We start from the raw sequence: 12,020 nt of genomic DNA, 5'->3' as shown, positions 1-12,020 counted from the left end.
TATTCACTGTGCCACCACCTGGTCAGGCTAAGAAGATGACGTTTGAACAGAGTCCTGATGATGAGAAGGAATTAGGTATATGAATATTTGGAGGAAGAGAATTCTAGCACCAGAAGAAAGGAAAGTATAAGGAGCTGAGTCTACAGTGAGGGGTCTGGGAACAGCGGGCTGGGCAGAGTGGCAGGCACCACGTGAGTCAAGGGTAGGGTTGTTGGAACTGAGGCAGAGGCCAGGTGAGAGGCAGATTGCCATGGGTGTGCCCCATGGCAATAAGATTGGATTTTAAGGTGATGGTAGATCTTAGAGGGTTTACATTGCCTGATTCACATTTTTGAAAGATCACTCTAGTTGAGGAGATAATAGACTTACACGTGAGAATTGAGAAAAGAAAGACTAAGGGGTGCAAGGCTTTGTTTTAGACATATAATTTGAGAGAAGTAGCACACATTCAAGTGGAGAGCCTAATAGAAAGTTGAGTTTATAAATCAAGAGCTCAGGGGATAGGTCAGAGCCGTAGATATATATGTGGAGGCCTTACTACGGACATAGAGCATTTATTGCCTAAGCTGGATTCAGGGAAGTGGTGAGATAGGCTGATGCATAGAAAGTATATATCATTGCCCAACCTTGAAAGGGTTTAAAAATGTTATCTTTTTATGATGCATGTAATGAGTAATAGAAGGTAATGCAGAGCGTGACTCTAATACAGTTTTTTTTGTTCATATATTTGTTTAATAGCAAAGAGACCAAAATTTAGATATTAAATGTCTCATCTTTCAAAGGAGCCACGTGGGAGGTCTAGCCAATTGGCCCAACAATGCTGCCATTTTTTATAACTTTGTTGGAGTGATTGGGACTTCCTTCAGATTTGCTGTGCCACACCAAAAACTCAGCCTAACTTTTAAATTTTATTAAAAAATAGAACTGGCTTGAAAACTCACCTGCTAATGAAATTGTAACAAATGTAAAAAGAAATGAAACCAAATACTTCACCAGTGGGAGATGACTTGACCCTGTTGATGATTTAAAAATGGCTTTGTCACTTGCACTGGCACTTCTCAGAGCTGTGTCTGAATATGTTGTAAGCAGTAAGGAGATGATTGGAATAAGCGCACGATTGGAATAAGCTCCCATGTGATAAATTGAAAGGACATGCTGTTTATTTGGATTTAAAGCTTTAGTTTTATTCATTTATTCACTCGTGAAATAATGTCTATTGTCTTCCACGTGGCGGGTGGTTTTCTAGGCAATGAAGAGGTAGCTAAAGTAAACAGAAAGAATAAGACAATGCTAACTTTCAGGACTTCATCTTCGGCCTAAAAGGTTAGTACATCTTAGTATTCAAAAAACTGTGTTTGGAAATGGCTCAATCCATCAATTTATTGAAACAAACAAAAACATTCAAAGAAAGAAATAAAACTTATCTTTACTTTTGCCATCCCCATTTCTCCTTCCTATTGTATTTCTAGAAATCTACTCTCAACCGCTGATTTTTAAGTCTAAAGTAATGTATTTCTATATGCTGGAAAGCCCCCCTCAAGGTATGAAACGCTTTTATTTTTCTTTCTCCCCCATTTTGCTGCTAAGAGGTGTTGACAATTCTCCAGTACAGGAGGCTAATATATTAATTAATTTGTAGACTAATGTAAATGATTTGATGCTGATTTACTATGGACTGAATTTTTATTCTGACAATACAAGACTTGAATCAAAGAAATACATCTGTAATGATGGAGATGAAAAAAATTTGCGAGCAGTAAAGCAAAATATTTCTTGGCTGAGAGCCTTCTCTAAGTCACTGAAATCACAGCCTATATAGTTTACTTACACTGCCAACCATAATCTCTAGGAACAGGAAACTTTCAGTTTCCCCCGATGCTACCGTTTCTTTTTCTTTTTAAGAGATACTCTGCAGCCCTCCCGTGCCATATAACATATATATTAGCAAGCGATCCTCATAGTTTTGCTCAAGCAATGGGCCGCTGTTTAGCTGGAAAGTGCCTGCCCACTGAACCGGGCTGTCCACCCCCAGAGCTCCCTCAGCCTCGTGCAACATGTTATTACAATCAGCTTCACTTGTTCCCGGTTCTTTCAGCATCTGGAGTGGCAGCTGGTGCATCTCCCCCTTCATCAGGAAGTGTATTCAAGGATATCCGGCTGGAAAGTTCCCCGAGCAAGTGTTTCTTCATGTTATAAAATGAAGGAGCAAGGTTTCAGTTGGAGGTATTCATATCTGGGGTTAAGTAAGGTAGAGTCAAGTTGAGGAGAGCTTCCACCATCAAAGTGTCTTCGTCATGGGTGAGACCGGTGAACAAAATTCATTTTTTTTTTTTCTAGTAGACTGGCATTCCTTTGACCCTAGCTTTAACCAGGAAAAGGATGAGCAGAATTATGAAATTGGCACTGCCCTTGTTTGTTTTCTAAATTCTCAAAGAGAATTGCCGTCATACCATGGGTTTCCCTCAAGATCTACAATTCTGATAACCGTGGTTCACTTTCATGTGGAGTATTTTGGGGTTTTTGTTTTTTTTTTGCATTTTGCATTTTTCCCCTAGAGACCTTATCTATCTTTCCAGCAGTTAACAGGAAAATTCCATTGCGCCAATTGTAGTTTTATTCTTTTCTTTTCTCCCCCCCCCCCCCCGAGAAAACAACCTCTTGTCCTCCACCTGCCTCAACCTCCAGTGTTGTGTACTAAGGTGTCATTGTTGGAGAGAGTGAGGATGATGGTCAGCTCATGTCCAAAATGTTTAAAACATGTCCAGTTAGAAAGAGCAGTGGTTTAAGAGATTTAGATTATGAGAAAATAACGGTGGCCCAGAAAACTAACTTTTCTTCAACATTTTCTTCCTGGAGAAGAGCTTTGGGACAGTGTCATTTCGGGTCATTCATCTTTGTCCTTTAATTTTTTTAGTATGCCATGTGCCTGGTAACCAGCATGAAAGTCAGAAGTGTGGCTAGCTTTCAACAGTCTTTGGCAGATACTGAGATAGAGGTGTGTCTTGAAGAAAGAGTAAATGGTGTCTCATATGCTTCAGGAAGTTAACAATTATTCCTGAAGTATTATTTCACATCATAAAGCCTCAATTTTTTCTCTGTGTTAGTTGAAATATAGATTTTATGTAGTTTTATTGAAATCTTTTTTTTTTTATCAATTTCATCTGAAATGTTACTTACGTAGAAGGCAAGTGTATTTAGTGTTATAAAAGAACCATCACAGTGGTAAGAAATAATTTGCAATTAGATCTGTTTACAAAGTGCACAAATAAATTCAAAGTACTCCAGAAAATTTAAATGACAGAATTAGGGCTCATCAACACAACCAGAGTCAAGTGAGCTCACAGGGCACTTTGACATTTTGGTAGTCACCGGGAATATTTATCCAATTTCCAGGCTTCCCCCTTTGGCAATGCTCTCGTGCCATATAATGTATTAGCGATCAGTCCTCATAGTAGAGTCTACATTGTTGAAATTAGGTGTGGCCTGGTAACTTTCCTTGGCCAATAAAATATAAGCAGAATTGATGAGTGCCACCTTCAGGGAGGAACTTTTACAGTCAGCACACCAGTCACTCTCCTCCCACCACTGGGACATAGTGCTCAGTCACACTCCAGAGGGAGAGGCTCTGCCAGCCGGAGTCTTAGCTGAGGATTATGTGAAGCCTGATTCACTATTGACCTGATTATAGCACGAGTGAGAAATAAACATTTGTTGTTATAAGACACTGAGATTTGGGTATCGTTTGTTACTGTAGCACAACCTAGATTATTCTAACTAATGTAGGCACCATTCATTCTGAAAGTAAAAACCCAAAGAGTTTTTTTCTAAATGTATCTGCTTTCTCTTCTATGGTTTCACCAAAAAGTTTGAATTGGCAAGACCCTTTCGGTGATAGCACAGAGGTTAAGAGGTCTGTGCAGGTAGGATGCTTTTGTTCAAGTACCAGCCCTGCTGCTTTCTATCTTTAATAGCTTGAATGAGTTAGTTAGTCTGAGCCTCAGTTTCCTCATTTTGAAAATAAGGATAATAGTGCTTTGGCCTCAAGGCTTGATTGGTTAAAGTATTGTCCCAAGGTGCAAAGGTTGCCAGTTTGATCCCTGAGCAGGGCACAAACAGGAACAGATCAATCTTTCTGTCTTTCTATCTCTCTCTCCCTCTAAAATTAATAAAATAAACATTAAAAAAATGAGGATAATAATAGTACCTTCCTCACAGGGCTATTGTGTGGTGAAATAAAATGATGTATAAAAAACACAATATTGGGTAAAGAGGGCAAAGGGGAATTAGCATTCAACGGGCATAACATTTCATTCAGGCAAGATAGGTAGGCACTAGAAATCGGTTGTCCAACATGCTACTTACAGTCGGCAATAATATTTTGCTCACAAAAATTAAGGGATATTTTATAGCTTCATATTTATTTTTAAAATGTCCCCTAATTTTTGTGAGCAGTATATATTGTGCTCAAACATTTGTGAAGAGATCTCACATTGTCCTCTTTCTACAGTAGTAATTACAAAAATAAATCTTAGCTATCATTCTCTTATTTAGTACCACTTGAGACTGACTTTATGGGGCCTTTTTACAGTCTAATTGTCTGGATGACTTGTCTTTAAAGTCCTCTCCAGCTCTTAAACTCTATGCTTCCATGAAGACCTTGCTTTCTAGTCCTTGACTTTCCTCAGACCAGCTTTAGTTGTGGTTTGAGTTTTGTGGCACATGTGGGAACTGATACAACCAGAGTTTCTCTGGCTTAGCAAAAATCCATCTACAAAAAAACCCCAATGTATTCTGCCTCAACTTTCCCCTGCTTGTCCTACTCCATCATTCCTTGAAGTTATGCCAGAATTCTATTTGACTTTGTAGTTGCTTGCTTCTTTCTCATCCTGAAATATATTTTTCTTCTTGGCTTTTGACACTGGGCTACATAAATTTTCTTTTTAATAGACTTGCCTGGGTGTATAGTAAATAAGACCAGGACTAAGTCAGGGAAATATCCCCAAGGGATTATGGATATTTTCAATGGTATTCAAAGATCTTTTAGAGAAACTGAAAAGTAGAGAGTATAAAAACTGGTTGTTAGACACATATTGACCAAAATAGTTCATGTGCACGCATTTGCAAGAGTATTTCTGATTTGCTGTGCATACTTGCCAATGTTCTCTCTAGGAAATGTCTTCATCATTGTCTCCTGAAAATGTCTTCATCATTGGCTAAAAATATTTTGTTAAAATATGAAAGTATAGTCTTAAGTATCGTATTAGTGTGGTTGGGATCAATGACTGTTGCTTTGAAATGCAGGTGTGGATTGTGAGGCTGGGAACAGGACTTGCAAGGACAATGGCATTGCCCAGGTGGAGGGGAGAAAACTGAGTCAGGAAGAAGGGCAAGATCAGAGAGGATACAGAAACGGGAGGGGCCGCAGACTAAGCCCTCAGACCAATGCCAGGGAGGACCCAGTTTGTTTAGCCTAGAGACAGGAAAAAGGACATCCTCTAGAGGGGCCTAGGTTACAGGCTGGAGGGAGAAGATAGATAACAGGAAAGAACCTGGCTTCTCTGGGGCCCCCCAAAGCCAGGCCCGTCCTTCCTCCCCTCTCCCTTTATCCCTGCTCTAACTCTTCTCACAAAACAATAGCTCAACCTGAGGCTGGAAGGTTTACACGAGACTTACTGAAAGGAGAGAGAACCCAAGTCCCCAAGCCAGGGGACAGCCAGAAAAGGCCTGGCAGGAAGGCCTTTATTATCATCTTAATAATGAGCCTAGGCTGACAGACCTGTCTCATAGTTTACAAGCATTTCTTTACCAAATAAATGAGTGGGCAGAGAGGGTAGGACTGAACTTGAGCTGAGCTTACCAGCAGCGTAGGACTTGACTTCAACTCTAGAAGCTGAGGCTGAAATTCACTCACAGGTGGTCAAGGGCCTTGTCCAGAGTTGGTGCCCAGTGGATACTGTGCAAAGGAGATGACTCTGGACCCTGAGTCAGAGCTGAGTGGAGGGTGGAGAGAAGGGGCAGGAGGGATACCTTGTGCTGGAAAGCAAGTGCAAATGGGGCGGTTCCTCTTTTCTTTCCCTCAGCCCCCAGTCAGTTGCATGATAGGGGACTCTAATTGGTAAAGCCATCACAGGAAGTAGATGACTTTCCAGGGACTGCGTTTTGTCATCCGCTGTAACATTTCCATTGCTTAGGCTACCTGCTCACATCTGACACAGCTCTAGCCTTTTCTAGCAGCCTGGATGATCTCATTGTCCTGCACAATCCTGTTCACAGCTTCATAATCTGCAACTGTATTTCAAAGCAACAGTCACTGATCCCAAACACGCTAATAAAACACTTAAGACTGCACTTTTATGTTTTAACAAAACATTTATAACCAATGATGAAGACATTTTCGGGGACAAGGCATTCTTTTCTAGAGAGAACATTGGCGAGTATGCACAGCAAGTCACAAATACTCCTGCAAATATGTGCACATGAAATGTTTTGGTCAGTATGTTTCTAAGAAGTTTTTCTCCTCTCCACTCTTCAGTGTCTCTAGAAGATCTTAAAACACATACCATCAAACACCTCCATAATCTCTTGGGGAAATTTCCCTGACCTATTCCTGGTCTTATCTACTATTTACTACTTATTTGCACTGAAAATTCAAAGCAGTTTTAGAAAGGGTGTGGACAACAACCACTGCCAGGCAAGGCCCCAGAACCCTCTGTCATTCCAGGGTCATAAATTCCCACATATTTTTTCTCTTGGAATCTTTTCAATCCCAATGGAATCAAATCTGGTTAGGTTTTAAGTGACTTGGATTCCCCCAGTTTGGGTAACTAGATCCCAAAAATCTCTTGACTTGCCTCTTTCCTTATGAGCCCTCTTCGCAAGTGTTTTCTGGAAGGATGGCCTTGGGTGTTCCCTCAAACTTTGGTTTTCCGCTCACTGGTCATACGTCCTTAGGAAAGTGCATTATGATCTTCAGTCTCCTCATTAATAAGATGGAGTACCCCCACTACTGCAGGAGGAGTTATATGAACTGATGAGGTGGTACATTTGAAAAGTGTCAAGGTTGGCTCTGGCACACAAAAGTCCTCCTATAACCATTTCCCTTCTTCTCTCAGAATGCCGGGTACCTAGTATGTCTTCTTTTTCCAGTTATCTTTTCCAGCTTACCTCAGAAAGAAAGCCAGCAATTTTTTTTGTGAGGGTCTCAAAGACTGCTCCAAAGAGACAAGCTTTCTCCTAAGTAGCCAAATAAGCATGGCCTACGGGCTGCCCACTGTTGCACTTATTACCTAGCTGTAGACCTCTTCTTGGAACTGTGGCTGCCTGAAGTTTAAAGCCATTAACAATGCCATGTTAATGGCAGAGGATTGGGTATAATGGGCACCAGTATTTATGTGTTTCATGTGAGTTATGAAAAGTCATCTTAAAGAAAACAGGTCTCAGCAATGACTAGGGATGATATTAAATAGAGGTATTTGCTGAGTGTGGCTTCTTAGGAACCTCTAAATCCTAAATCCTGATAGGAGGCACATTTAGGGACTTCCCTGACCCTTAACCATATCACTTCATAACTCAGTGTGGTCACTTTATAATGGCGTCAATATTGCATTCTTGTTTTAGTCATGAATTATAAAATAATTACTAGGCATCACATAAGTGTGACTAGAATGATGACTCATCTTCCCAGCCATTCAGCCTGAGAGAGAGTGAGCTCCTCCAGCCTGGCATGGCCTCCCCAAGCCTGCAGTACTGGTGCTGAAAGCTGCTCTGATTCAGAAGTCTGAGCTCAAGAGTTTGCACTGTGTGGTCTACCTGACTTTATGGTGGACTTCTTGAAGAGCTCATGCCATCTGTGTTGCAGAGAACTACATTTCCCAGGTGTCTTTGCCAAGTAGGTTTGGCCAATGGGAGATAGCGGTGGAAAAGTAGAGGACAGGATGAACCAGAGTATTTCTCCTCCTTTGCGCTTCATAGGAGGCTTCCAGCACTGGCTGCTTTTGTATGTTTGCTTGTTTATGAAATTTCAGCTCCTTGTGGTCAGTCCCATCCTCTTTGTTCCCAGGTCCTGTGGAGTGGCCTCGGCCACCAATCTAACTCTTACCCAATGACTTCCATTTGGGGCTCTGCTAATGCCACATCCTCCTTGCATCCCCTCAGCCCCAAAGATAGTGGCGGCTTTCTCTGCTCCTGCTACTCTCTGAGTTGCCTCACCATCCTTCGTTTGGCTTTTTATTTAGTTCTTTCATCCCTAATTTACTGATTTCCTGGTATTACATTGTTTCTGTTTGAATATTATACTTCAAGTGATGTCTGTTTTGCTGACTAGACTCACCCTGATATAACCGTCAGGGAGTGAGTGCTATTTTACATTTGTATTGGATCTACGTTTCTCATGGGAGGTTTGTCATCTCCCAGGCCAGGCAACAGGAAACTAGTCAAGGGTTCCTCCAGCTAGCTATTAACGTCTCCCTGAACATAACTTGAGTTTTACTTACTTTTCTGGGCTTTGACCCAAAGGGAGACCGAGTACTTGTCATTTCTTAGTGATCTTCTTTATATCAACACTGATCCAGCTTCCTGAGATTGTCCTTTTCCTTCCCACCCACTGGTTAAACTAATTTCTTTTTGGGTTGAAAAAAGAGTTCATCATCCATTTTCCCCTTTCTTTTTTGTTTATTCTAAACTCTATTATCCCTAGACTTTGCTGTTGGACACAGCCTTTACATAAAACAGTTATAAACACAGAAACAAACTAGGGATGTAGAACATCAAGGACCACACAGATCTATTAAAGTGATCAGCTGCTCTGTTCAAATTCTAGGGACAGCAATGGCTGCAGGGCTGTCAGCAGTGTCCAGGATGAGGTGAGGGTCATCTAGTGTTAATGGTGCTGGCAGTGGTGACTTCACCAACCAGGGTCTGTAGCATGATTTTGAACAATGAGTCTTGAATGTATAGCATTTAAGCCTGGGTCACTGACTTTCCTAGAGATTTTTTGAGCCACTCAATGTTTTTTGTGTTTTTTTTTGGTAAATTATCAAAAAATGTATTTCTGATACTTTTAACTAAATAATAGATATAGAAATAGTAACCACACTTAGTGTTTTCTGATCTGCAAAGCCACACATTCAGGTGTGCCCAAGTATACTCTAATCTGATGTGCTCTCAAAGTGGGCTCACAATACGAGTCCCATGTAAATATTCAGCAGAAAAGACTGTCATAGCCACGTGATCAATATGATCGTCTTCTGAATGCCAATAGGTCTTTGTCCTTAGCTGGGCCAGTGCTGCTCAGTAGGTTCCTTAGTTAAGTGGCCTTGGTGGCAGAAACTGACACACTGGATCAGTTATGTGGACTTCCTTCATCAACACTGTTCTAGCATCACCAACTTGCCAGTTTTAGTGACCAGCCCTGACCTCCTCAATTGATACTACTCCAAGGAGACCAGTCATTCACATGGTGGCAGGTTCATCACATATGACTCCTTCCTGGAGGATAGAGAAACAAAATGTCTCCATTAAAATATACACTAGATTTTGATTTACTTCTCTTTCCTCCCAACTCCTGCCAAAGCCATCCTATGCAGATATAGTGAATTGTTCACTGTTACAGTAGTATCCCACTCAATGTTGCTTTTCACCAGGAAACTCACGTTTCAGGAGAGGAAGCCGATGGACTGATGCCCACAGGAGCTCATAGTCATATCATAAACTCTCTGTCCTGGATGCAGCTGGCTTTACAACACAGCAGAATGACTGAAGTAAAAGTCGGCTATGGCACCATCTTGAAGTGAGTATCTTGAAAAGTTGGAACGCCACTTTAGCGGTGAGACTTATATTACCTGGGTTTGATGTGTTTACGGTGCAGGTCCTTGCAGAAAACAGGGGTTCGGGGACCAAGACAAGAAAATGGGAGTCTCATTTCTCACAATTACATTTAATATTATACCTAGGACTCTGGGCAATACTTGTGTAGGAACTTTAGTACTTGGAGGAGAAGCACTCCCCCAACCCCAGGAAGCAACAGAGACTGCAACCCTGCCATTCCAGGCTTCTTGAACACTGCACAGGGGAAAGGTAGGCCATAGTACTGGCTGTGGTGCTGGGCCTGGTTATTAAAGATTTCTGATACACAGTGAGGTCAGAGAGGAACATGAATAAAATTCAGATGGACCTCTTAGGACTCCCCTGTTCAGTTTTAAGTAAAGGGAAGACTTATAATTCTTTACAAAAAGGAACCAATGAAAGCTCAAATTCCCCCAGGAATCACATTTTGGGTCACTCCACAGTAGGGACACTGGCCATCAGAAGAGAAAGTAAAAAGAGAATGGAATGAGTAGTGGAGGGTAGAAATAATAAATATTCACTGTGATCTCCTGGCCTGCGAAGTCACGATTTGAAAGTAGACATAAAAAGAATAGGAAACACCTGCATTTGCAAAAACACAAGGGAAGCCCTCCAAAGGTGTTCTTTTGCAACCAGAATACAATACAAAGTTTATTCTGGTTTACCAAAGCCTATGCGATTTGGCTGCCGCTTACCTCTCTCACTTCATTTCATTCCACTCACGCCAGCGCCCGCCAGGCGAAGTTCATTCTAGCCTCAAGGATTTGTACTAGCTGTTCTCCTATCTGAATGCTTCCCCACAAGATATTCAGGTGGCTGAAACCCCTCATTTCATTTATATCTTAAATGTCCCTTATCAGTAAAATTTTTCCTGTTCACTGTATGTTAACAGTACTCTCCCATTGTCTCTCTCCCTTCTGAACTATGAGTTACTTCCTATCATAGAACTAATAACTATAGTGAGTGTTAAATATCAGACATGTATGTATTTATCATCTGTCCCTCTCCAATGGAATACAGTCTTATGAGCACAGAGACTTTGTGTTTATGTGCTGTTGTATCCATAGAGCCTAGAATAGTGAGGTGCTCAAATATTTGTTGAATAAGTGATTTAATTAAATGGCAGAGATAATATTGTTTAAAAGATTATGGGAAGCTTGGAAAATCAGATGAGATGTGGACCTTTCAAATTTCAGATAGCTTAACAAGCTGCAAAATAGAAGATATTTCAGAGAGTGTTTGAAATGGCTCAAGGACCTTTGCTCTCTTCCAAGTTCTTTAGCCATTCAAAATTGTGCCAATGGCTTATTCTCTTCTGAGAATGCTTTGATCCCTAGTCTTCAGTAACTACTCCAAACCTTCCTTCTGAGTACTCTCATTTCCTTTTCCAGCAAACAACTGACTTCTATTTTTTTTTTTAAACATTTTCTTCTCCTTGGTCTATTTTGATAATCCAGTAGCTGCTTCATAAAACTGATGGGAAAGAGCCTTCTATCTTTGTTACCACCCGGTATCCTGATTAATGTGCCGTTTGCTTCTGCGTATCAGTTTTTGAAGCAATTCTGAAGTTTTTGCTTGGTGTTTTCATGATCAGAACATATACACTACTACTTAGATGGCTAGCTCTAGTGAAGTTGGTATAGCATTGAGCTAACTCTGTTGTCCATCAGGGCAGTGTGGGTGGTCTTTTTTTATTTTCACTAGTCCAGTCTAACCATCCTGCTGCTTCAGACTGATCCTGAAACTCCTATTGCTCTTCTAGGCCTCGCTGATTCCCCCTTTGGGCTCATTTCACATAGATAGTTTCTGCTTCACATTTAACCCCTTAATGCTATCCTGTCAAACATTCTATTCCAGCAGTTTCAAACTCTTTCCCCGCCTCCACCTAGCTATCAGTTCACACACTCTCATCACTAACACGTCTCTCCTGTCGGTGATCATCAGTATCAGAGAATTTGACATGCCCCCCCCGCCTTCTATTTGAAAACCTCTGTCTATTTCATTTGTCTGAATCATCTTCCTCAACGAGTTTATAACATCCGGGATCCTTGATTGTATCCCCTGTTTTTATGGTATTTCTCCAAATAGTGCCTTAATGTCTGGGATATTATTGGGCACACCGTAGGTACCCTTTTTAACAAAAAGCAATTGATCAATAGATTTTTTTTATTGATTCC

This window comes from Saccopteryx leptura, chromosome 1, assembly GCF_036850995.1.
Source record: "Saccopteryx leptura isolate mSacLep1 chromosome 1, mSacLep1_pri_phased_curated, whole genome shotgun sequence".
In the NCBI taxonomy this organism is placed as follows: Eukaryota; Metazoa; Chordata; class Mammalia; order Chiroptera; family Emballonuridae; genus Saccopteryx; species Saccopteryx leptura.
Note: the sequence above shows the minus strand (reverse complement) of the source record.